The following is a 26,480-nucleotide window of genomic DNA, read 5'->3' as shown; positions in this document are numbered from 1 at the left end:
ACGAAGTTCCCCCACGACGGTTGCTTCCTGGGTAGGGATACTGGGGCCCGATTGCCTTGTATGGGCATAAGCCACTCGCGACCCCGCAATTGGCTTCTTGGCTTATCCTAAATTATGACGAAAAATTCGCTATATATTGCCGGCCCCCTCCCGGGGACGGGCGGAGAGAACTCGAATTCCCGTCGAACCGTACCCAGGCCTGATCAACCTGAGGATCTCTCTCGGCTCACGCGTTTCCTGAAGCCTAACCGCTTGCCGGCCGTAATGAAACTTTTGTGGTTTGTATGTGTAAGTAGAATTAGCTGTTAAGTATAACTGTGCTAATAGATAAGAGGCAAAGACTGATTCCAGCCGCCCCAAGGCTCCTGCTAGGGGAAACCCGTTGACCAGGAAACCTTGAAAGCAAGGGGGACCAGTCGAGCCTCACAGTTTGTGTTTAGTGAGACTAGTTGCTGCATTTATGGTTACTAATAGCACCAATATCACTTTCACTAACCCCTGGAACGACCTGCCTAATTACTGGGACTTAGAAAAGTACCAGGGCCAGCTTCTATTTGTAATTGTAGTATTTGTGTTATTTGTTCTGGTATTATATTGTAAGCCCAAGTTGTAACTAATCGTGTGGTCCCTTATCCTTATCTGTGACTCATTTAATAAATCCTCAATTTTTAACACTACGACTGATTGCTTGCGTTATCCCCGTCGCTACCCTTGGGCACTTGTCACCCCCCCCCCCGAGGGCATCCAGTGATCGAACCTTCTCCCTACCCCAACGCTCGTTACCCGGTAGATAACGGGCACCTGGTGACCATATCGGTGGAGCGAGGGGCGAGAGCAATCTGTAATCAACACTTCATAAGTCATGTTCTCAAGACCTTTAATCATTCTTGTTGCTCTTCTCTGGACCCTCTCCAATTTCTCCACATCTTTCTTGAAATGTGGTGCCCAGAACTGGACACAATACTCCAGTTGAGGCCTAACCAGCGCAGAGTAAAGCGGAAGAATGACTTCTCGTGTCTTGCTCACAACACACCTGTTAATGCATCCCAGAATCACGTTTGCTTTTTTTGCAACAGTATCACACTGTTGACTCATATTAAGCTTGTGGTCTACTATGACCCCTAGATCTCTTTCTGCCATACTCCTTCCTAGACAGTCTCTTCCCATTCTGTATGTGTGAAACTGATTGTTCCTTCCTAGGTGGAGCACTTTGCATTTATCTTTATTGAACTTCATCCTGTTTACCTCAGACCATTTCTCCAATTTGTCCAGATCATTTTGAATTTTGACCCTGTCCTCCAAAGCAGTTGCAATCCCTCCCAGTTTGGTATCGTCCGCAAACTTAATAAGCGTACTTTCTATGCCAACATCTAAATCGTTGATGAAGATATTGAACAGAACTGGTCCCAAAACAGACCCCTGCGGAACCCCACTTGTTATACCTTTCCAGCAGGACTGGGAGCCATTAACAACTACTCTCTGAGTATGGTTATCCAGCCAGTTATGCACCCACCTTATAGTAGCCCCATCTAAATTGTACTTTCCTCGTTTATCTATAAGAATATCATGCGAGACTGTATCAAATGCCTTACTAAAGTCTAGGTATATCACATCCACCGCTTCTCCCTTATCCACAAGGCTCGTTATCCTATCAAAGAACGCTATCAGATTAGTTTGACACGATTTGTTCTTTACAAATCCATGCTGGCTATTCCCTATCACCTTACCACCTTCCAAGTGTTTGCAGATGATTTCTTTGATTACCTGCTCCATTATCTTCCCTGGCACAGAAGTTAAACTAACTGGTCTGTAGTTTCCTGGGTTGATTTTATTTCCCTTTTTATAGATGGGCACTATATTTGCCCCCTTCCAGTCTTCTGGAATCTCCCCCGTCTCCCATGATTTCCCAAAGACAATAGCTAGAGACTCAGATACCTCTTCTATTAACTCCTTGAGTATTCTAGGATGCATTTCATCAGGCCCTGGTGACTTGCAGGCATCTAACTTTTCTAAGTGATTTTTTACTTGCTCTTTTCTTATTTTCTCTTCTAAACCTACCCTCTTCCCGTAAGCATTCACTATACTAGACATTCCTTCAGACTTCTCAGTGAAGACTGAAACAAAGAAGTCATTAAGCATCTCTGTCATTTCCAAGTCTCCCGTTACTGTTTCCCCCTCCTCATTGAGCAGTGGGCCTACCCTGTCCTTAGTCTTCCTCTTGCTTCTAATGAAACATGAAACATTTGTTGCACCAAATTGTTCCCAAAGCATATAGAAAGATACAGAAAAGGTTAACGGTAAAACAAATGACCAAAGCAAATTGAGTCAGAATTTTGATTCCTTTCTTGCTTTGAATTTTTCATGGTAACTCTAAATAAACACACTTGCACAATATTTTTTTTACCTGTACGTAGATCAGAATTCTCCGTATGATAAATGTTAATTCATTTCCTAATTTAAATACATTTTATTTGTTTTAAATACAATGCAAATATCTGTTTGAAGCTCTGGGCACTCAACAGTCTTTTTATATTGTGTTTTGAATTAATTACAAAGTCGAAGAGTATCATATTTCTCCCACTCCTTGCCATATACTCAAATGTCAGCACACACTGTACAACTTAAACCTCCCATCCCTCATATTCAAGCAAAATCAAAAATGTTACCCTCACCACATGGCCACTAAAATGGGGTTTGTGGCATATGTGGAAGGTCATGCTCAGATTGTTTTGGACCAGGTTGTGAATTTTACAGAGAAAGGGTCCTCAGAGAATAACTTGCTGGCAGCTCCCTCTCTCAAATAGCCAGGGGGCACCAACTTGAGCACATCATCCAAACTCAACTGGGGCAGGATAGCCTGATAAGAGGCATTTTCCCGGGTAAACAGGTCCCAGATCATTTAATCCTCTATAGGTTAAGAATAATACTTTGAGCTCCACTCAGAAGCCATTGGACATGGGAAAACCTACCTCTTTTTTCTGTCTTTTTCTATTTAGAATGCAAGATCTTTGAAGTCTATGCGGCAGAAAGTACTATTTCCCCCAATGGGAGCAGAATAAGGCCACTACAGAATGCTTTGGAAAGACCTCACCCATAAATAACACTGCAGTTCCTAAAACATGCTCAAAGCAAGATGCTCTATTTAACAGGTGAGTCATTGCATACTTCATTAGTTTCATCCTCTGCTTGGATTTAATGTTTAGACCCATGAAGAGCACACTGCAGTTATCCTTAGTTTTATGTACACAATTTCCTTGTAACACTGTACAGTCCTATCCACTTATAATTCCTTCTTTGCCTGACTTGTAGAGTAAACTCCATTGAATAGTACGGCGCTCCTGTGAACATGACAAAATAACAAAAATCTTTTCTGCCATCCCAGCTGATATTGTGCATTGTGGGACTGATGGATGTCTCTCTCGTACTGTGTTTCTCCTACAATTGTAAAGGGCCTGATTCTGTTAATTTATCCAGGTGTAAATCAGGAGTGCATTCACTATGTTCAAAGGTGTTATACTACTGTAAGAAAGAGGATTATCTGCCTCATTGACTTCACTAGGCTTATACTTGATTTACACAGCTGCGGTAAGAAAATAAACTAACAGGAATGTGCTGTTCCTGCTGCTGCCTTATAAGATTTCTATTCTCAACTTGTCCACTAAACTCTCGTCAAATTAATAATTTTGCTGATCTCTAATATTTGGTCTACTGTAGGCTGGAATTTACACTGATATGCTTAATGCTTTCGTGTCAGTGTTCTGTAGGATTTGATTTTCTGAAAACAAAGTAATTGTTTGTGCATTTTGCAGAACCTACTATAAATGCTGATGAGCTGCAGCTATGAAATGTGTTTGCCAGTTCTAAGCTGCATCTGCAATTTCTTTGTACTATGGTAGCTCTCAAAATACTCAAACAAACTGAAAATTCTTCAAAGTTTTGTATGTACTTTATTTTCTCTCACTTTGCACACACAAAACCCTTTCCAGTAAGCACTTGAGCACATGCTTAATTTCAGTATGAGAAGTCCCCCTTGAAATCAGTGGGACTAATCACATGCTTAAGTGCTTTGTTGCATTAGTTGATTGTTGATTTAATGAGTTATTTTAAAAAAAAACACATTTTTCTATGTAAGTTTTTTGCTTGCAATTCACAATCACTATCAAACAAATAATTTTTTAAAAGTGTAACTCATTTGACACAAATCATTCCTAGCCTCTTCCTTAGGAAATCCACTATTTAACTATTCAAAAAAATATGATTAACAATATTCTGAGGTCTGATCTGGCACTGATTAAAGTCAATATGAGTGTTTCCTTTGTCCAGGTAAGGCCCAGAGTGATAATTCAGACATCGTCAAGAAGGGGAAGTTGCCAAAACATATTTGGAAACCCAGTTCTATTGTAATCCAACAGCTGAATGGTAAAGAATTTCCTTGAGCTTTAACAAGAACAAATCTTTGGATACCGCATGGTAAATACTGAAAGATGAACAACATTTTTTAAAAAAAACACGATGATATTAAACCAGGGGTGGCCAACCTGAGCCTGAGAAGGAACCAGAATTTACCAGCGTACACTGTCAAAGAACCACAGTAATAAGTCAGCAACTCTCCATCAGCTCCCTTCCCCGCTCCCAACGCCTCCCACCTACCTGCAGCCCTGCCGATCGGCGCCTTCCCCTCCCTCCCTGCAGCTCCCGATCAGCTGTTTTGTGGTGTGCAGGAGGCTCTTGGGGGGGAGTGAGGGCATGGCAGGCTCAGGGGACAGGGCAGGAAGGGGTGGAGTGGGTGCAGAGCCTAGGGCAGAGCAGGGGGTTGAGCAGTGAGCACCCCCCGGCACACTGAAAAATTGGCGCCTGTAGCTCTAGCCGCAGAGTCAGTGCCTATATAAGGAGCCGCATATTAACTTCTGAAGAGCCGCATGTGGCTCTGGAGCCACAGGTTGGCCACACCGGTATTAAACTATTAAAAGAACAATACTTGGCCCTCCATTATGGGGGAAGAGAAACCCACCTCCACAGTAAAACTTGCACCAGGACAGCCTTTTATTGGATGCAGAGTCTTGGAGCCTAGCTCTGCAGAGACCTGCTGCTGGCCAGGGGGTTGTGCGTCTGGCTGGTAGATACACTGCTATTTCCCTTTACAGACTGAGGGAGCAGGCTAATGAAACCGCAGGACGACTGTAGTACCAATGAAACTGAATCATTCACTACCTGGTGTTGGAGTGTTCCTCCCAAGCTTTAGTTGAGATAGTCCATGACCAACCATTTACTTTGATTCACAATGAGAACAAGATTGGGCCACAACAGAATTTGTGTGTAGGCTTAACATGAGCTGTAGGAGTAGTAATTATTAATCCATTAATAGGAAAAACACTGATGATAAGAATTAAGATTAAGAATTACTCTTAATTACTCTAAGGTAATTATTCTAGGTAATACCCAGGGCCATGGGGAAGTGGATGGAGAAGCAAGCTATAAATTCAAACTTCACAGTTAAATTCAGAAATACAAACACCAAAGCTTAACTCTGTGGAAAGATGTAAAAAGAAGAATGTAGCAGAAACCTAGATTGGAGGTTTTCTACTTAAACAGCACATGTTCAATGAATACTGTCCCTGGTCATTGTGCCAGTTTATGAAACTGATTGAAGGTATGTCCTATTGACTACCATTGGGTTTTTTAACTATTTAAAATATTGCTGGAGCTGCTCCTTTTGCAGACAATATATGTGCCATTTTCTGATGCCATATAAGGAACCAGAAGCAGAGGCATTCAAGAATAGTCACGAATAGATGCCCTCAGGACACATCTATCGTATGAGAAAGAACATGTATTGTGAAATTATTCCACCATTGGAATATTACTTACCCATGATATGTTCCCAGGCATCACTGTTCATTGTGCCATAGAGATGCTGCTGCTGCTGGTTCCTCGGATGTTATTAGACAGTGGTTTAGGTGTTTTCTTCTGCAGAAGGAAATGAACAAGACGCTATGTCACAGTTCTAGTGACATTTAAAAAAGTTACAGAAGTCTTTACACTTTCAATACACAGAGAAACTGGGACAGCATGTTTGGGGAATGCACTCTGTTGTCTCTTAAGTTTTTTTTTCCGTACTGTCAGTGGGAAATAAATAGTCTAGTGTCACTGTGAAAATGCAGAGCTATCAGAATTACCATTATTTACTGAGCCCACAAATGTGCATGCCATTTACGGATTGACAATACACAAAGGAAAAGTCCCTGCCCCAGAAGAGCTTAATCTAACCCCTGTTGTCAGATGCTACCGGTGTGGTGCTCTGCTCTGTTGAGTGTTGATATCACTTGGCTGCATGCGTGTGTTCCCTCTATGTGCTGTCCCAGCTCTTCGAAGATAGCTGACACAGCAGACCCGAAGAGAACCCCCAATGACCACAGACTCTAGTAAGGTACAAAGGCACGTCGGCCAGGTTTATTGTCAAAGAGAAACACAGTCTCCAGCTCCCTGGCAAACGAAGTCCAAGGTGCTGCTAAGGTGCAGCTAGCCAGTACTTATGTGCTCCCTGGCAATGGACTCAGCTCAGTCAGTGGTGGGACTTTCCACTGCCCCCTAGGCTGGACAAAGACACCGCCCCAGGGAGGCATTCTTATACACCAGTACAAACAAGTTACACATCACTCCTGATGTATTGAAGTGCAACCCTTCTACGTAGCAAGGTACAACCCCTCTACGTAATAAGGTGCCACCTCTCACCTTGTACATGTTGGTTAGAACAAAACAACTCTATCCATCATATTACCCTTTTGGCCCTGTCACTGGGATGGGTCAGCCTGTTCCTTGTTATCTTTGTGGAATGTGCAAGTATGTGAATGTTCTGATATCTAGTGTTCAGTACCTTTTAGGTACGTATCTTCTTGCAGCATCAGCCCTTTCCTTGCCAGCTTCAAAGTCCCTGCCTCTGGCTCACAGCTTAACTTTGCTTTATGTTAGCAAAGTCTTGACCATTACTTTAGTTCAGGCCTCAGGCCTCATACCGGGCCTCTGATACCAAGGTTTATATCTTAGGGCCTCCTCTTACTACAACTTTGTTAAATAGAATATGTGGAACATTGACTCAAGCCCAAGAAGGTGCAGCTACACTGTGGTGAGGAGATTAATATAGAAAGGCTTGCAAAGCAAAATATTTTAAAGAGGGGATCGGCATGAGGAAAGGAAGAGTGGGTTAGTGCATGGAAAGTGAAAGGCTGTTCCAAGCAGTGGGATAGTTTAACACCCCACTTCTGCATACGCTTCCATTAATTAGACCCAGTAGGATACTTTTTCCTTTTGAAATTATGCTGTAACTTCAATGTGTTAGAAAATCAATGTCAGACTCATCCACCAAAATTAAACATTGGATCATGCAGAGGTAAAATATCTGTTGTTCCGGAGTGGATTTAAGGCAGGTTTTAAAATAAAAAACACACAAGTGGAGCAGTATGAGTATGTCCTTATCCCAACAGCCCTAATGCAGAGGCCAGTACCTCGCCTGCAAGGCCAATCTGGACACAGTGTAGGTGCATGATGCGCGGCAATTGCCTACAGGGCTGCAATGAGGCAATAGAACCACTGTGTAGCCCAGTGACTTAAGGGGAAGAAAAGGAAGAACTGGGTAGCAGCACATTGCTATCCTGGGCCAAACTCCCTTGCAGAATTGAGCTATGCAACATGCGGGCAGTGAACCTTCCCACATCCATGCTTTGGGTTGTAGAACGAGGGTAGATATAGATCATGGATTTGAAGGGAGGGTAAGGAGCTTACTTTTAAGATTTTTATTATTTAAATCAGATTTTATTTACACATGGTTAGTTCTTTCTCTCTTCCTGTTTATAGTGCTAAATTGCTGAAATGAACTGTTTTGTATTTGCTTCCCTGATTAGTTACCTAATTGTTGTTAGCATTTCAGATTTTAGATAGATATTATTCTATTAGAAGTTTTACACTCCACATTCATCTACACTGAAAGAGACAAGTCCAAGGCTTATTATTATGGTTACTGGAAACACTACAGGCTCAAACATGACATTGACAAGCATACAGCCCATGTCTACATTTTCAACCAGAACCACCTTCTACTACAGTGAACTTTCAGAAGCCTAGGAAGCTGAAATATTTCAACCAGGCTGCATTCCTTCATCAGGGTTTGAGATATGAGGTCAATGGGATTTGTCTTCCTAAGGAAGGAAGGGTGTAGGTTAGCCATACAGTGAATCTATATTGAAATTCATTCTAATTCTCAATTTCTGTCCAGTATCACTGAAATAATATATTGTAGGTCACCCCCCCCCACACACATACACACACTCACTTAGCCATGTAAACCATGTAATGGGAGAAAGACTCAGCTTTTGGCAGACACAGCAAAAAAAGTTGGTTTGTTCCTCAACAGAGGTGAGACAAAATACCATATATGGGTATCAGTGTTCCAAAAGTAGTCATTGGAATAGACAGAGAATCACTAGAAGAATTCAGCCATTTTACTTATTTGGGGAGCAAGACGTGCCATGATGGTGACACCATGCTACAAGTCAAGCAGCGAATATCAACCGCAGCAAACAATTTTCATAGACTTGAAAAGACTTGGAAAAATAGCATGACCAGCACTGATATTAAACTATGAATTTTTAATACCAGAATCATGTCTGTCTTCTGTGGATCAGAGTCATTGAAACACATAACAGCCATTGATAACTCACTGCAAACTAAATACCTGAGGAAGATTTTCACAGTCCATTGGAAAGAGTTTATTATAACATATGAAATTCTAAGTGGAGTATACCAACTTAAAGCATCACACATGGCAAGAGGATGATGATGCTGGACATGCTTAGGAAATGTTGTAAGGATGCCATAAACATGACTGCCACATCAACTGACATGGAGACCAGAAAAAGAGAGAGTGACCTACAGAAATACTACATAGAACAGAAAAATAAGCTAAATCCATCATGACACACAAAAGCCTGAACAGACCAGCATAAAATTAAAAAAAAAAAGCAGAAACTGGTGGATGCCCTCTGCACCTGATGGTGCTGGAGGATAAAGAAAAGGAGAAAAAGACAAACCATTTTGTTAAAAGTAGAAGTGTTCCCGAGATTTGGAATGCAATATCCCTTTATGAGTTATCCTTGACAGATTAGTTATTTCTTTGCAAAAGATAATAATTCACCTGAACTTATGTTTCATGGGTTTTTTTCTGTTTGTATGTTAGAGAACAGCTGACATGTTAAAAGCTTTTCAACTCAAACTGCAAGAATACTATGAAAATTAGAAATAGACCTTAACTAGACCACTCAATCAAATGCTCTTTTACATTTTGGCAAGCTTGTATCCAGATGCAAATCAAGATTCCTTGACTGAGCCCCATCCCAATTCAAAAACAGCTTCAGTTCAGGTTCAGTCTTTAGCTAAGAGTAACCGCTGGGTTAGAACCTTTTTCATGACTATGGAAGTTCCGAAGCTTTACACATATTTCATTAATTTTCCTGCAAACGTTTTGAACAAAAACTTATACATTTTGCTTGTGACAAAACTGCATGCCTTAATTTGCTTATGCAATTACTAAAATTACATATGCAAGTCACATGACTGGTTACTTAACTAGCAATTTGCTTGTATAAACATAATTGCTTATGCAAGTGTATGTATACAACTCCACATGCATTTGCTGCACACTGACCTCAAGTGTATTTAAGAAAAAATATCAGCCCTTCTGCTTGCTGGTGAATTTAGCACTTGAAATAGTACTTGATGTTAAACATTACATGGAGCAAACCAGTCACCTGGTATTTCCAGCAAGTAAAGTAGTCCTGTTACCATTTTTTTTCTTTTTTGTGAACCAGCGAATCCTGTGTAAGTTCAGGTGCACTTACACAAGTTGGTCTGTAAGTTCACAGTAACATTTAAGATAGTTCATTTAATTTCTAAAGTTTTTTTTTTTAACTTCAAGTCTTGGGAAAGTAGATGGAATTAAAAATTCACTAACCCACTTAAATTGAACTTGGAAGCTCTGAAACTTGATCAGTTGACTGTGTAGAGAATATAAGTGGTGTTGAAAAATTCTGCTTTAATATTCTTCAGTAGTGTGTCATGGGGTTCCTTCCCGTTGAGCACCTCCTCGTGGCTGCTCTGGGGATTGGATTTTTATAGGAGCAGCAGAAGGGGATGTTGGACACTTGCAAGATCTGCCACGCCCTGCTTTCTGTGCAACTCAAGGTGCTGTCCCCTCCTGGCTTGACCCGTCAGCCAGGTTACTGTTTGTTTTCCCCTCTCGAGGGAACAAAGTCCCCCTGAAGGACTATCCTGGGCAGTCTTCTCCTTCACTGTCTAGGCTATACCACTTCCCCAGGGGCTGGTAAGGGAACCTGGGCCCACCCACTACTCTGGATTTCAGCCCTGGGACAGTACAGCGAAGGTGTGCACAGTCCCAAACCTTGCTACTGTTTTCCTGGGCTGCTCCTACTTTGCCTTTATCAGGCCCTTTCTCCACCCTCCTCTGGGTACACTCTTCCGTCAGGGCTAGGGCCCCATCACTTCTATTCTCCCTGAGGTTTCCTCCTGTTCCTCACTATAGCTAGAGAGTAACTACAAGCCTCCACACCACAGCCCCCTTTTTGCTGCCAACTTCCTGGTTTTATTATAGCTCTGCCTGTTCCTTCTCAACTGGGCTCTATTCCCAGTCAGTGGTCACTCATCCATGCTGGTTCCCCTCCGGTACGGCCTATCAAGTTAATTGGTCCTGGTCTCAGCCTCATTAACTGTTTCAAGGCTGGAGTACCAGGTGGACACGCTGTCCAGTGGTCGCAGGAGCATGCAGCCATATTACCTTTACCTGTGATTACTTTAAATCTCTCAAGTGGTGCCAGGCTTGATCAGCACATAGTGTTATCTAAGACCTCCAAGAAAAATGTAGGTGCTTCAAGAAATGGCATTTTGTAGAACTGGATTGTTTTTTAAAACAAAGGGGTTTTTTCTTTAAAAAATGGCCTCTTTTAGAAAAAAAATATACAAAACTTGATACTTTTCCGTTCCCTGTGAAATTTTGAATCAATCTTTATTGAAATCTTATTTACTAAAAGCTTTCCAGTAGCCCAAAAGTCCATTTCAAACCCTATGAAATGGAAACAACTTTGAAATTTGAAAACGGTTCCACAGGAAGTTTTTTACTAACTCTAATTATGATGATTAGATAGACAACAGTCTTCCTTTACACACCACACAGAACCAGTGGTGTTAAGTCCTACTGTGGTGCTAAAGTTACAACATTTCAGACAAGACCTAAAATTGAGGTTTTCCTAAGAAGTAGCCTCTGCACTTTATTGGATTTGTGATTGTGATGGATTTGGAGTTGTTCTGTAATAATTGATGAACAATGTAATTTAGAGCTATTTATTGTCTGACTATTGATGCAGTTTAATAGGAGGCTGTCAGGCAAACACAAGCAGGAAGGAAAAAGCATGGCTCAAGAGAAGTTCCTTCTCAGTGAACACTGGAGAGTTAAGAAACAATGTCAGGACAGGGAAACAGGGCTTTGGAGTGGAGCCTGGAGCTGGAGCACGGAGCAGCAGAGCTGCAGGTTTTTGCCTGGACCTGGAGTGGAGCCAGAGCACAGCTCCAAAGCCCGGCAGGGAAAAACCTGGGAACACAAGAAATCAAGAGAACTATGGGAGGTTTAAAAGGGAACATTCTCTCAAGAGAGGGGGGCAGTTATCTGGAGGATCCAGACTGAGATAGTGGGTTATCTGAAGAAGTTGGGCCTGCCTTGATCACCATCAGGAGATGGCAAGCCTTTAAGATATGTGTGGGCTGTCCTAAAATCCTCCTCCCAGCAGGTACTTGAACTTGGCTGGACCAGCAGAGTAAGAACAAATGATACACAGAGTACTGTGACTCAGGGCCAAATCTAAGAGTGAGAGAATTGCAGAATCCCAGCCTGGGATAGGTAAGATCATGAGCCCTAAGATCTAAAGGGGTGCACTCAGGGTACATCTATACTGGAATATATATTGTGGCTGGCCTAGGTTAGCTCATTCAGGCTCCTGAGGCTTTGGTAGCAGGGCTAAAAATTGCTGTGTAGACATTTGGGCTCAGGCTGGAGTCCAGGCTCTGGGACCCTCCCTCCTCATGGAGTCCCAGCCCCGTAGCCCAAGCCCTATAAGCTTGAGTCATCTGACAAGGGCCAGTTGTAGGTATTTAATTGAAGTGTAGACATACTCTCAGAGACCAGAAAAGACACAGCTGCAGAGGTGCAGCTAGGCCTGTAACCATGACAGTGATAGCAACTGTGGCAAGAGAAATACTGAAACCTGAACTCGCATCTTGGTAGGTAAATAGAGAAAACACCTTTTCAAATTACATTGTTTTTACATGTGTTTGTTAATTTTAAGTCTGCACACGTATTGTAATAGGGTGAAATGTATCCCTATGTAGATGGCCAGTTCAAAGACTGTGCATCAATTAACTCCCCATTAGCTGTATTTTGCGGCCTTAGGTGGTACACAAGCCTGGCCCTCTGCACAGGGATGAATTACACCTTTACAGATGTGTGTTCATAAACTGAGCATACATAGGAAAAAAGCTTAACCAACCACAGTGTGACTGTTATAGTAGGTAATCTCTCTTCTGTGCAAATAAAAGAATAGACACATGGGATACAACTAAAGTTTCCCTTCCTTGTTTCCATGGAAACCAGTCTAAATGAGTGTCTGGTTACAGAACTTCTTTTTCAAGCCATAATATTTGATATCTAAGATATGGAATTACAATTACAAATGCTTACGTGTATATAGTTCTGAAATGAAAAGAAAAATTATATTTCAGAGTCACAATCTGAGGCTTGAGTTAAATAAATGCACACTCACACTGCATAGAAAGTATGAGTTGTTACACTGAAAAGAGTGTGGTTATTTATTCATTGTTGCAGCGAATTAAAATGTATTTATTCAGCATACTGGCTGTTGGATACATATACATCCAAAACAACAAATTGAAATTAATTGGTTAAAATAAAGCAGATGATATGTAGTGTTACAGAAAACAAGGCATGCAAAGTATTGTAGAGAGAAGAAAAATTTCTCTTTAAATCACTTCATTCCTTAGTTGAAAAAGCCTTTTGTTTGTAGGCTACAGCCATTGGTATGGTATACTGTATGCAAGGCCCAGGTACACCATGGCAACTGGATCTAAACTCAGTAGTAAGGTCCTGGATTCTGCAGCACTCTAGTGGAAACTCTGTGATGACTGCAGATGCACAATTTTTTTCATGTAATTAAATATCAAAATGTAAAATAACTTCAGTACAGTAGCCCCGTTATTATATTGATATTCATTCACTTCACGCTGTCCCCACCATTTTAGCTTTCAATAAAGCTGCAGATTTGTATACTGACAATGGCTAACTGCATCATAAAAGCTGTTGGGAGATACCTGTCAATTTTGGCAGCTGGGGAGATGGTAGCAGGGGATATCTGGGGAGAAAAGGGAAACTGTTCGGGATTAGCATATTAGCCTGATGTTTCTGCTAAAATCATCAGCTGAATAGTCAACAATGTTGCCTTTAAAACTATTTTATTCAGTTTTGCTTAACACTCTGATGAATGCAGGCCATTTACACTTCTGCTGGCTGGCTGCAAAAATATAAAAATACATCAATTTAAACTTCATTTGTATTTTTTAAAGTTTTCTTTGGAGCCCTAGAAAGACCTAGAATATCAACTGGCATTTTGCCATTTACTTCACTCGTGCCAGGACATCATTTTTCTTTCTTTTTTTTAAAATGGAAGCATTGGTTTCTGCATCAAGGAGTGAATCAGAGTGCAGTCAGCGCATTGCAGAATACGCTGGGCCCAGACAGCATGTTGGTCAAATCGAACACTTTTAAATTTGGGTATTTCAGACCACCTGAATTTGATTCTGCATCAATAGAAGCATATGCAGTAGACAACTATATACACACAGGAAACACCAATTTTGTGCAGATTTCAGAGAAATCAAAACTATTTTCAAAACGAGGGCCTCATAAAAACTAAAGCTAAGTCAAATAGTTTTAGCTGGATACATTTTGCAAATTTGGGGATGGTTTGGCTTTGCAAAATCATTGATGATCTGGTTCTAGTTTTTGCAAATGTATTTGGCAGTCAAATGCTTCCAACGACTATCACAAGTGAACTGACAATTCTAATCATTTCTGAAGTGTCAGATGGTGACATTTGGTATCGGAGCTTAGAACTTTGACCTCACACACAATGGTCTGTGTAACTCTCCTACTGCCAAGATGCTCTGTGACAAAGTTCCAGTATATGTACAGTTTTGGGATGGTGCTTCAGGAGTACTGGCCCGAATACAGGTCTAATATATTCATTGTGTGACTGAAAAAGCCACAGCTGGTCTCAAGGTTTGAAAATTCACAAAAACTAGTGGGCTTGAATTCAGTCAAGTTGAGCCATATTTTCTGAATGAAATATTTACGGTTGTCTTTCCGGGCCCATCACCCAGGAATTTAACCTACTGTAGTAAAAGCAAAGGTCAGTTTTTATGTGAGATGGTGAAATGGGGCCAAATACAAATTTGTAATGGAACATGGAGATTTGGAATTAAAGGAGGGAAATAATCAGTTTACAAGGAAGTATAGCTTTGTTCAAGGAGTGAAATGGTAAATTCATGGCGTCAAAGCATGAAGTGAATCAGAAAATTCATTTGATTTTATTTACATTTAGTCACATTACATTAATTATTTCCATGTAATAGTTTTAATCCTAAAAACTTGCTCTCTTTATAGCAGGTAACAATATCCGGATGCAAGTTTAGAACCAAAGCTGGAAGAGGCCTCAACCAGCAACATTTGCAACTCAGTTATTGTGGGCACAAATTATCATTTTGACATCAGTCTATGTGATCTGCAGGCACAATCAAATAGTTAGCTGTTTCAAATACTTGCATTTTTGTCCACTCTGTTATAAGAACAAGACTACTCCCACAACAAGTTGTCTAGCTTCATACCACACCCCATGAAAGAGTTAATATTTTACTTTTATTTTGAAAATGTCTGGCATGTAGCCACAGAAAAGCTGACCATCCTCCTAAAGGACACACGTTCTGCATACTTCAATATTTAGTTACCATCTATAAATATGCTAATCATTCTGTATACGCTTGTTTAGGTAATAAGTCCTCATTTCTGTATGGTAAAGTCTATGGCCATCACTCGTATATTTTTGTAATCACAGACTATTTTCACTGTTATGCACTTTATTAAAAAAATTGGGGAAAGAATAGGAGACTAGACTGGGACTGGATGTTGTGGTTCTTTGTATTATTAATTTGTTTTAACTCTACTTTAAGTCCAATAAGTTTCAAAATTGAGTCTTGCTTTTGATTCCACTTACTGTACACAATAAGGGTTTCTATCTTCATATAACAATGAAAAAAGAAATCTCCAGGTCAAAAGGAGTGTGAAGCGGCGTGGCTGCGGTTTGTCCCGCAGCGGGGCTGTGGGATAGTCCACTGCCTCATTGTTAGTAGCCTTAACCCCGGGCCCTGGTCAGGGTGGGGCAACAACCAACGTGAGTCACTACGCTCGGGCCTTTAGGCAGGGCTGAGCAGCAACAGTTCTAGGCCCGGCCCTTAGGTCAGGGCGGGGCAGCAAACACAGCAGTCAATAGGCTCAGGAACCAGGACTACGGGGCTGCGCCATTCACTCTGTGATGGCTCAATAACGCCCAGCTCTAGCATCGCCCGAACTTCCTCCTCGATGACCTGGCGCATCCAATAAGGTAAGGGTCTAGTCGCCTCTCAGATTACGACTCCCGGTTCAGTCTGGATGGTATGATATTCCAGGGTCGTGTAGCCCGGCTGGAAGGCATGTAGGAGGCATGTAGGAGGCATCTTATGGAAGGCATGTAGGAGGCATCTGGTCTTTTTCCGTTGCTCGTCCGTGAGTGACTCCCCGAGCTGCGGTGTTGTGAGGTCATCGGGCGGGGCAGCCCGGGGTCCTAATTCTGGCTCGGGTGGGCAGGGGTCGATCAGGAGGCCTTCTCGCTCCCGCCAGGGTTTCAAGAGGTTAATATGATACCTCTGGGTCTTCCTCCGATGGTCGGGCTGGTTAATCTCGTAGGTGACCAGCCCGACCCTTCGAACTACCTCGTAGGGCCCCTGCCACCGAGCCAGTAGCTTGGACTCGCTGGAGGGCAGGAGGAGCAGCACCCGGTCCCCCGGTTGAAACTCGCAAGTCTGGGGCCCTCGGTTATAGGTCTGGGCCTGGGCTTCCTGCGCCACCTTCAAGTTTTCCTGAGCGAGAGTTCCGGCGTGGGTCAGGCGGCCCTGAAGCTGAAGGACATATTGGAGAAGGCCTTGTGTGGGTAAGGGGGTCTGCTCCCAGGTCTCCCTCATGAGGTCCAGGAGCCCCCTCGGTCGCCGACCATACAACAGCTCGAAGGGGGAGAATTTGGTGGAGGCTTGGGGTACCTCCCAGACGGCCAGGAGCAATGGTGGGATCAACTGGTCCCACCGGCGCAGGTCCTCAGGTGAGAACTTGCGCAGCATGTCTTTTAGGGTGTGGTTGAACCGCTCCACCAGGCCGTCAGTTTGCGAGTGGTACACAAAGGTGCATAGCTGCTTGATACCGAGGAGTTCACAGACCTGCCGCAGCAGCCGGCAAGTAAAGTTGGTACCCTGGTCAGTAAGGATTTCTTGGGGCAGGCCTACGCGGGCAAAGACCTTGACCAGTTCATCGGCAATGGTCCTCGCTGTGATGCTCCGGAGTGGGACAGCTTCGGGGAAGCAGGTGGCATAGTCCACGATGACTAAAGATGTAGAGAAAGCTGGCCTGGCTTCTCGGGAGGGGTCCTACCAAGTCCATCGCCACCCGCTCAAATGGCGTCTCCACGATGGGCATGGGTATGAGGGGGGCTGGGGCCATCCGTGAGGGGGCAGCAAGCTGGCACGCCGGACAGGATTTACAATAGTTCCACACCTCCTGATGCACCCCAGGCCAGAAAAACCAGGCGAGGATCTGGGCGAGGGTCCTTTCCTGGCCTAAGTTCCCGGCCGCTGGGACCTCATGGGCAAGCCTCATCACCGCTCATCAGTGGCCCCGAGGCACCAACAGTTGAGTAGTTCCCCAGTGCGGGAGTCCTGATCTACTTGATAGAGATGGTCGTGCCGCAGCTCAAAGTGAGGCCAGGTTTGGCTTGGGTGGGATCAAGCAGGGCGCCGTCGACCGCCGTGAGCTGCTCATATGCCCAGCCCTGGGCGGGGTCCTCCCGCTGGTCCCGGCAGAAATCTGTGTCGATCACGGGGTTATAGAAGGGCATCGGCACGGGGTCCCCTGACGAGAAGTCCTGGCTCTTTGGCCCGGCCTCCTCAGTCTCCTCGGCCGGGCCCGCGGGGCGGTCCCCTTCGAAGATGGGGGTGACGTCCAGGTCTTCTCGGGTGTAGGCCCCCAGGACGACCACAAACTTCGGCCAGTCCCGCCCCAGGATTATGGAGTAAGCGAGCCGTGGGGCCAAACCGACCACGAGGGTTCGCGTGACTCCCTCCCCCGTCGCCATGAATACACTGCAAGCGTATCGTTTCCAGGCGGGGGTCTTTGGGGACGCCGAGGTTATGGCGGAAGAGCGTCTGTCCGCATCCCGAGTCAATCAGGGCTTGCGTCTGGCAGTCCCCGACGGTTACGGGCACGGTGATCTTAGTGGCCTGCAGCCCTCGGGCACGGTTCTTGCCAGTGCAGACATAGACTCATAGACTCTAGGACTGGAAGGGACCTCGAGAGGTCATTGAGTCCAGTCCGCTGCCCTCATGGCAGGACCAAATACTGTCTAGACCATCCCTAACAGACATTTATCTAACCTATTCTTAAATATCTCCAGAGATGGAGATTCCACAACTTCCCTAGGCAATCTATTCCAGTGTTTAACTACCCTGACAGTTAGGAACTTTTTCCTAATGTCCAACCTAAATCTCCCTTGCTGCAGTTTAAGCCCATTGCTTCTTGTTCTATCATTGGAGGCTAAGGTGAACAAGTTTTCTCCCTCCTCCTGATGACACCCTTTTAGATACCTGAAAACTGCTATCATGTCCCCTCTCAGTCTTCTCTTTTCCAAACTAAACAAACCCAATTCCTTCAGCCTTCCTTCATAGGTCATGTTCTCAAGACCTTTAATCATTCTTGTTGCTCTTCTCTGGACCCTCTCCAATTTCTCCACATCTTTCTTGAAATGTGGTGCCCAGAACTGGACACAATACTCCAGTTGAGGCCTAACCAGCGCAGAGTAAAGCGGAAGAATGACTTCTCGTGTCTTGTTTACAACACAGCTGTTAATGCATCCCAGAATCATGTTTGCTTTTTTTGCAACAGTATCACACTGTTGACTCATATTAAGCTTGTGGTCTACTATGACCCCTAGATCTCTTTCTGCCATACTCCTTCCTGGGCTGCAATCCATTCCTGGGCAGTCCCGCTGAAGGTGCCCCTGCTTCCCGCAGGAGAAACAGGGCCCTAGTTAGTCATCCCGGTCAGTTCGCACCACCTTTCGGGCTCGGCCCAGGACTCCGCGGGGCACGGCCAGTCCCGGGTCTGGTGCGTGTAGGAGTTTGCCGAGGGGTCCCAACGGGCCACTGAGCCCAGGGTTCCTGACTCTGCGGGGGTGTCCGTGGGTCGGCGCGGGTGTTCGGCCATCGCTCGGGGTTGGGGAGCTCAAGCCCTGGAGGACGGTCCTGCATCCCCGGCCCAAGCGGGTTTTCCTCTGCAAGGAAGTTTTCCATGAGGGCAACAGCGGCGGCCACCATCTGGGGTCGGTGCTGGAGGACCCAGGCCCTTCCCTGCGGTGGAAGGGTGTGTAGGAACTGCTCCAAAATAACCTGTTCTAGGAGCTCTTCAGGGCTCCACCGGTCCGGCTGTAGCCATCTTTTGCATAGGTCTCTCAGCTGTTGTGCCACCAGCCAGGGCCGGGCACCAGTGTTGTAGGCGAGACTCTGAAACCGCTGGCGAAAGGTTTTGGGGCTGATGTCCAGAGCGTCTAAAATTGCCGCCTTCACCCGGGTATAGTCCCTGGCCTCCTCTGTCGATAAACCCCGATATGCGGACTGTGCCGTTCCAGTCAAGTAAGGGGCCAGGAGGGTGGCCCACTGGTCAAGGGCCCACCCGGTGACCTGGGCCACCCTTTCGAATGTCACCAGGAAGGCCTCGGGGTCGTCTAGGGGGCCCATCTTGGTTAGCCTTACAGGCGGGTTTAGCCGAGAAGTCCCCTCCGGGCCTCCCAGCTGGGGGTCTACAGGTCGGGACAGCGCCGTCGCGAACTGCTGTCAGCATTGTCGCTGGAAGTCCTGGTGCTGGGTGGTGAAATCCCGAATCAGTGGCTGCTGCTGGGCTCCTAGCTGCTCGACCATCTGTTGTTGTTGCTGGAGCTGGGCGGCCTGCTGCTCCTGCTGCTGCTGCAGCTGGGTCACCTGCTGTCACTCCTGGCTCTCTGTCCAAAGGGCGAAGAGCTGGGACAGATCCATGTCTCGGGGGGGGGGTTCGTTCCCCTCCAACCCCTTTCTCACAGGGTTCGAGGGCTCGTGCCCACATTCTGGGCAGAAGTCCCCACTTCTGGTACCAAATGTGACGCGGCGTGGCCACAGTTTGTCCCGCAGCAGGGATGTGGGATATCCCACCACCTCGCTGTTAGTAGCCTTAACCCCGGGCCCTGGTCAGGGTGGGGCAACAACCAATGTGAGTCACTACGCTCGAGCCCTTGGGCTGAGCAGCAACAGTTCTAGACCTGGCCCATAGGTCAGGGCAGGGCAGCAAACACAGCAGTCAATAGGCTCAGGCCCTTAGGCAGGGCTGAGCAATAGCAGTTCTAGGCCCGGCCCTTAGGTCAGGGCAGGGCAGCAAACACAGCAGTCAATAGGCTCAGGCCCTTAGGCAGGGCTGAACAATAGCAATTCTAGTCTCGGCCCTTAGGTCAGGGCAGGGCAGCAAACATAGCAAGTCAATAGGGGGTTTGCGGCCTCCTCAGGCCAGGGAAAAGGGGGAGCCTGTCACCCCTGGAGGGGTGGCAGGGTGGACGCAGGCCCTCCCACTCCACTGCGTCCCATCCCGGGGCCCTAGCAGCAGCGGGGAGTCACTGCTGTCAGTGGGGATCCAAGCCGCAACACACTGACATTGGCTCTGGCAGTGTTGCAGCCAGACTGGGGTCGGCTACCCCCGGGCCACTTCCACTCTCCCCCTCATCGAGTACCTGATTCGTCATGGTGTCAGCAGAGGGGTCAGCCACCATCGGCTCCTCGGGTAAGTGTTCACTGGTGGACTCAGTGTGTCCTCGGGGTAGCGGGCAAGCAGCAGGCACGGCTCCTCCTCGGGGTAGCAGGAGCAGGGTAAGCTTGACCAGTCCTCCTTGAGGTAATGAGCTAGGGGCAGGCTCAGCCAGGCCTCCCCAGGGTAGTGAGCGAGGGGTAGGCTTGGCCGACCTGGTGCGACGTCAGGCCGGCCGCGACCTTCTGCTGTCTCCCAAGCGGGAGCTCGGTCACAGACGTCTGGTCTCTCTGGTGGCTGGCACCGCACTGAGCTCCGCCGGTGAGCTTTTATACTTCTGGGTCTGCGCCGTGACCTCTGAGGGGTGGGCGCAGGCCCAGGTGGCCCCACCCACAGCGAGGTTGGGAAAGGTTCATCCCGCAGCGGAGCTGTGGGATATCCCACTTCCTCGCTACAAGGAGGAAGAAATGTAGCTGTTTATGCCAGAGAAAATTCATTAAGTGGAATTTAGCTGCTGGCAATTCAACTGTCACCAACTGAGATCTTCAAGGATTCCTACTAAATCTAAATAGAGATTATTCTAACAGGGAAAATTGTTTCTACCCTATTTAACTGAAGATCTGTAGCTGTTTAGCTAAGAAATGAATAGATATGGAAATTAGGGATGAGACAATTGATAGAAAAAAGAATGTCCCTAACATTTTGTCCATTTCCAGAATCAAAATACAACCAAAACTTTAAGGTTCAGATGCACGCTTTCTCTTGAAATATTTTTAAATACCTTTGCACCTCAGCTTCCAGATGGGTCTCTAATCAAAAGTGCTTAAATGCTATAGAAAAGGAGGTGTTCATCATATTTCTGGGTGGGAGGCATGAGGTGATCTTGTGGTTAAGGGATTGCAGTGGGACTAAGAAGAGCTTGGCTCAGTTCCTAGGTCTGTCACAAACATCTTGTTTAGCACTGCACAAGTCACAATCTCTCTGTCCTTCAGTTTCCCAAAGGTAAATGAAGATAACACCTTTCTACCTCATATGGATATTGTGCAGATCAATACATGGGAGTAATTCTGATATTGCAGTGTTAGCGGCCATATGAACAGATATACCTTAGAGAGTACAGGGTTATACAAAAGCTTTTGCCCATGAACTCGCCAGTCCACTTTTGCAGGGTCTAGAATTTGGTGAAGTTTGAATTATGCATCAGAAATGTTGGTTGATTTTGTAAACCAGACTCAAAATTTTGAGATTCACCCTCAGGACTGGAAATTCTATAACAGACATTTCAGTTAACCTTTTGCATTTTTTATACCTAATTTTTGACACGGTATCATTAATCTGTAAATGTAGGTACGCCTTGGATGAAATCCTGGCCTCACAAAGTCAATTGGAGCTTTGGCATTGACTCCTGTAGGGCCAGGATTTCAGCACTTGTGTACTGCATATTTTTGACTTCATAAAAGCCACTGTTTAAACAGAGTATTTGCTGGATACATATTGAGTTCTGTATAAATCCTTTTATATGTGGGATATTATAGATATACAAACTTAATAGATACTCTTAAAACTCCAAAGGCAAAATTTCCCAAGTTCAGTTATTTCTACAGAGATATGCTGGGTCTGTACTGAAACTGACACACTGAAGGAATTAAGAAAAAGAGACATAGGAAGAAAGCTGGAGAAAGATGAGGGAATACGCTAGGAAGGAAAAGGAATGAAAGTTGCATATTAAAATATTAAAAGTTTCTGAATTATTCCTTTTGGTTGACCCTACAAATACTGACAATGTTTTGGGCAACTGGATGGGTGAAATAATTAGTAATGGGACAAGGGACTCATCAACCTGAGGTCTAGTACAGCCCTGAGCAGCAGTCTAACAGCTGTGCAGTGGTTTAAACAAAATATATTGATGGCTTAGTTACAACCCACCATCACATTTGGCACTAACAGGCATACTGGGCATACTGGTATTCTCATCAGAGATGCCAAGAAGTGTATGGGCATGGAGCCTAAATTTTTTCAGAGCCCTAGAGCTGGCTATTCCAGTCAAGTTTAAGTTAAGATAAATAGTTGAGAAGTATAGGGAATTAATTCTGGCATTGACTCTGTCTGTACTTGCTCTATGGATAAATAAAGGACTTCGGCTATTAATTTGACACCATAAAGGAATAATAATAAAATAAATCAGGAGAACAATGGCACAGTGGCTGGTTTGACAGTTTGACACTTGGAGAGTGTATATTCAGCTTCCAGAGGTTACTTATTTACACCACAATTATTTAAGAAAACAGTGCAAACTTTAGGTAGTCACATTACATGTCTGCTGCATTTTTCTTATATTTTACCACAGAATGCGGTCTGTATAAACCTTGGAATCTTCCTCAAAAACAATTTCACAGTAGTCCAAATTACTGTTAAGTCCAAAGAGACAATCTTAATTATTTAACCCTAATTAAAGCCTTTATTTGAGTCCTTTTGGACAGCACGGGTTTTTTTATAATCTGATATTTACTTGCTTGACTACGGTTCGCTTCTTGTAATTGGGCCAGTAGAAAGAAACTCTTCACAACCTGCAATATAATGTAGTTCAAGGAGGGCTCTCCAGATCTGCATTGTTCAAACATGGGAAGCATGAATAGACTGCAAAGTAGCAGTGTTCCCATGTACTTAAGTACATATCTAAGTATTTTGAAGCACTTGCATGCTTGTCTTAAATGCCTTAAATATTTTGTCCTTAGCAGGTGTATTTAAGTACATTTTAAAGGTACTCAAAGTAAGTTTTTTTATCTGCAAGTACTTTTTCAAAATAGTTTTATTATAAAATCACATCCCTCCCAACTGTCCTGGATTCTGACTGTCCCCCAGAGCCCACTCTCCCAGCCTGGGTGCTTTAGGCCCTGAGTTCTGACTGCCATGTGTTTTTTTCTGTTGGCCTGTTGTTGAATCAACCCAGAAGGTCCTGCTCCTTTCATTTCTGAATGGTCACTGCAATTGCGAAGGGGAAACTCACTCCCCGGCCCAGCCCTGTGGAGGGATGAGCCAATGGGGGAGGGGAGTTTAAGGAGTGCAGAGCAAGCAGATACATACCTCTCAGTGTCTTGCATTGAGAGAATGAACCCAGTAGCGCATACCCTGCAAGACGGGTTAGGAAACACCTACCAGCCACTGGGCACATGCCAATGCTGAAGGGGCTGTTGGGAAACAGGAGCCTAAACAATTGCTTATTCTGTGTCTGCCTTCCGCCACCCCTGCAGTCCTTATATCATTGATTGTACTTCCTGTTCCATTTCCAGCTGAGTTGTAAATAGTTTATTGGTTGTCTTTAATCCTGCAATATCTCTTCAGTTAGTAATGGAGTCTGAAAATAAAGTGTTGCCAATTGTAGTGAAAACTTACTTCTCAGATGTTGTTGAAAAGGATGGGAATTTTATTGAAAAAATTTGTAGCTTGTGCAAACCAAAAAGGAAGACAATTCACAGCCAACATAAAGTGCCATCAAATTTCACCAAACATGTGAAGGTAAATAATTATGTATTATTATTTAAAGATGCTCCATTCTGTTTTTTGAAAGCTATATTTTCCCCTCAATTGGACATATTTATTATTTCTTCAAAATCTGTTTTGATATGCTTGCTGAAATTGGGGTCTACTAGGCTGGAAAAGGCCAAAAATATCATATTTACTCTAATTCAGTTTGTAAAACACTGACAAAACTAGTATTCAGGTATGTTTTGGGTGACCAGGTGTCCGGTTTTTTACCAGAACACTCAATCGAATAGGGACCCTGGTGGCTCCGGTCAGCACCGCTAACCAGGCTGTTTAAAGTGTGGTCAGTGGTACTGTGACGCTAAGGCAGGCTAGTCCCTACTTGTCATGGATGGCACCACGCTGCACCCTGGAAGTGGCCAGCCGGTCCATCTCCTAGGCAGGGGGGCCACAAGGCTCCACGTACTGCTCTCACCCTGAGCACTGGCTCCGCACTCCCATTGGCTGGGAATTGGCCACTGAGAGTGGGGTGGAGGCAGTGTCTCCAGACGAGAGTGGTGTGTGGAGCCTCTTGGCCACCCCGCCTAGGAGTCGGACCTGCTTCTGGTTGCTTTCAGGTGCGTGCAGCATGGTCCCATGGCAGGCAGACAGTCTGCCTTAGCCCCCCACTGCACCGCTGACCGGGAGCCACTGGAGGTAAGCCCGCACTCTACAACTGAGCCCCAAACCCCTCATCCCCAGCCCCACCCCAGAGCCTGTGCCCCCCAGCTGGAGCCCACACCGACTCCCCCTCCCACACTCCAACTCCCTGCCCCATCCCAGAGCCCCCTGTCGCATCCTGAATCCCATTTCTGACCCCACCCCAGAGCCCACATCCCCAGTTAGTGCCCTCACCCCCTCCCTCATGCCAACCTCATGCCCCATCCCAGTGAAAGTGAGTGAGATCGAGCCACTGAAGGAAGGGGAATGTAGTGAGTGGGGGCAGTGCTATGGCGAAGGGACGGGGAAGGGGTGGGCCTCGGGAAGGGGCAGCGCTAGGATGTTCTGTTTCATGTGACTAGCAAGGTGGTAACCCTAGGCATGTCTAATACATGACTTTACCACTTGTTTTTTCTTTTGGATTTTATCAGAACAAGAATTAAAAATTAATATATACACATAGTTCTGACTAAAATAGTGTTTATTTGTTTTTTAGAGAAGCACTGGAGAAAAATATTTGAAGATTATGCATCAAAGGAAGGATTTGGGATGCAAGCTGGTGATGACTTGTTCACAGCATCTGGGATTACCCAAAGTATAAGGCCCCCTGCTTGGATACTTTTCTGCGGCAATGACTCTGATGAACCAGGGTCCATATTAAAAATAGATAAACTAATGCTCAGTTTTTGCTGTTAGTGACATGCTGCCCCTGTAGATTATTGAAGGGAATCGCTTTCACACTTTACCCAATGGAATTATTCCCAGTGGCACTGTTATGTTTACAGAAATGTAAAAAAAATCCATTTGTGGAACAGCACAACTTGGTTCTTGAAAGAGTTAAAAACAAATTGGCATCTGGGTCATATGTCTACACAAGTCAAGCAAGAAGCTACATGGGTGTTACCTATCAGTGGATTGACTCAGCTAACCTAACAAAAGAGTCAGCAGTCTTTAGGTTTCCGATACTTTGTTGGAAGATATTCCTACAACAAGATTGTTTCTCTGTCCAGCCACAGTTTGATTGGACTCGACAAAAATAACACGTGGTTATAGACAATGGTAGCAATTTTGTCAAAGCCTTCCAGTTCTTTTCAGGAACTAAAGTGCTGGAGGATGATGCTGGTAAGCAAGTGGAGGGTGATGCTGGTAAGCAAATGGACATGCAAGATTCAGATAGATGCAGCCATGTGAGTATTGCTGAAGTTTTGTCAAGTGATACTGCTGACGGACTGTGTATATTTTACTTGTCACCACATATCTGTTTTTCACACACACTGAATTTGGGTGCGCCTACTGCTCTACTTTAAGCAACACTGCACACCAAAGGTAAAAGGGTGCTGAGATAGTCAATGACACACTTGGAAAAACAATCCCTGAACCTGCCTCTATGAAATGGAATTCAGAGTTCGATTTATTTTGCTGCATTTACAATACACGTGATAGGATCAATATTGTATTGAAGCATCTTCAGGATGCCATAATTCTCCAACCCAGAGCTAGAATTTCTAGGTGAGTGGTTGTAACTGATGTTCGCAATTGCCCCTGCACTTGACATACTTCAGGAGGAGGAGAAAATAGAGTGTTTCTGTGGTGCAATTCTACCTACTATGCTTGTGCTAAAATTCAGACTTGACTCATTTTCTCCAAAATACAATTCTTGCTTGGTAGATAATTTGAAGGAGGGACTTAGAAAATGTTTGAGGCATATTTTGACATTTGAGGCTGCTCTGAGTAACAAAAATGCAAAGTCCTTTATTGTTGCTTCTGTGTCAAACCCTTTTAAGTTGCACTGGCTGCAGAATCAGGATCAGAGAAAAACTGGAGAGGAACTTTATTTTTTAAAGATCTGGTTTGTTGCGATGCCCTGCCAAAGCCTATAGATCAACCTACAATATCCAAAGCTGCCACTAAGTTCTTTGGCTTTTTATGTTAGGGGGTGTCTTCATCTGACTCTGGGATGCAATTCCTCAATGAGCCAGCACATGAACTGGATCAACTGAAAAAATATACACCTGTTGCTAAGCTTTCTATCAAATTTAATACCACA

Source organism: Gopherus flavomarginatus, chromosome 3 (genome assembly GCF_025201925.1).
Source record: "Gopherus flavomarginatus isolate rGopFla2 chromosome 3, rGopFla2.mat.asm, whole genome shotgun sequence".
Taxonomy (NCBI): Eukaryota; Metazoa; Chordata; order Testudines; family Testudinidae; genus Gopherus; species Gopherus flavomarginatus.
This window is presented reverse-complemented; position numbering follows the sequence as displayed.